Below are 1379 nucleotides of genomic sequence, written 5' to 3'. Positions count from 1 at the left end.
AGTTTGTCGGTTACTATAATAATTGCTCATAGGGTTGTTTAACTAGATTGAATACAACGAACCACACAATGCCCTTAGTTGAGTCACACTGACAGAGACCGTTTGATAACCAGTTCCGTGTGTTAGCGATTTTTGGTGCCTAAGGTTTGACTCGTCAATCAGTCTTTAGTCAGTCTGTGTTAATTAATCTGTTAGATTGCATGAAAAACTAGTTAATTACACTCTTGAACCCCGGGGATGATTCATCTTTGTTAATTCTTTGAATTCATAAATTTGCTTAATCTTTAATTAAACCAACTTATTTACTTGTGTGATCAGCACTGAAATCTGTTACTTCATAATATTAGAAATTTGTTGCACGTTTACATTGACCACATACTCCTGATGGATACGATACCTTATTTACCCTATCTACTTAGGTTATTTAGGTTTTTGCATGACTCAAACGACGGTCATCACACCCCCTAGTATATCTATTTGTTTCTTGAAACATCCTAAGCCATTTCATACCTATTTTTACACACACTTCTAGCCATACCTGTTGATCATCAAAATCCCGCAAAAACTTCAAGGTAAAACCTAACTTTTTGACAAGGTTATGCAATTTTAATCATACTTAAACTTAGATAAACATTTCTTGATTAGTGATAATCACGTTTAACCATTCAATAACTTTAAATATTATCTAAATTGATGTTTTGATATTAAAAATGATTACAAACTAGAAACATATGGATTTTTAACCAAAAACACGGATTAGAACATTGATATGACGTTTTTACGGTTTAAAACTTTGATTTGAAACCCTAAACGAAACCCTAAATTATAAGGCTTGATGATGGATGATTTATGATTGTTTTTGTTGTAGTTGTAGTTGATCTGCAGATTCTTTTTATAGCTAACCGAGGACCCATACACTCTAACAGAGAGCTTAACTGGTCGAAAAACCGACAAGGTATTACAAGTTTACTCGTTTAAGGGCTGTTTGTGCTTCGATTGTGATGTGACTTTCATTAGACTATGAAACTTTTCAGGGACATTACTTACAATAAAAGAGAGTCCATATCCTAGTTTTATAAATTTTCAATAAATAGAGAATATTTGGAGAATTTATTACCGTTTATTTTCGTTTTATTATGAAAAATAGTTACACTTCTTGAAGAATAATGAAATTTGGTCTAGAATTCAGAAATATTATGGTAAGATCACAGGTAAAGTTTGAAATAATTTGGAGATGTCTGAATATAGTTTGTGCATTTGCGTTTAATCAGGTTTTAATAGACGAATAATGCACAAAAAGGAATTTTACCAAAGAATTAGGTTCTAGAAATATTACAGGGGTTAATTTATGGTATTGTGATCACACAAAAAAATTATCA

Source organism: Bidens hawaiensis, unplaced genomic scaffold, assembly GCF_021521415.1.
Source record: "Bidens hawaiensis isolate Kalapana, Puna unplaced genomic scaffold, B.hawaiensis_p1.1 tig00026842_1, whole genome shotgun sequence".
Taxonomy (NCBI): Eukaryota; Viridiplantae; Streptophyta; class Magnoliopsida; order Asterales; family Asteraceae; genus Bidens; species Bidens hawaiensis.
Note: the sequence above shows the minus strand (reverse complement) of the source record.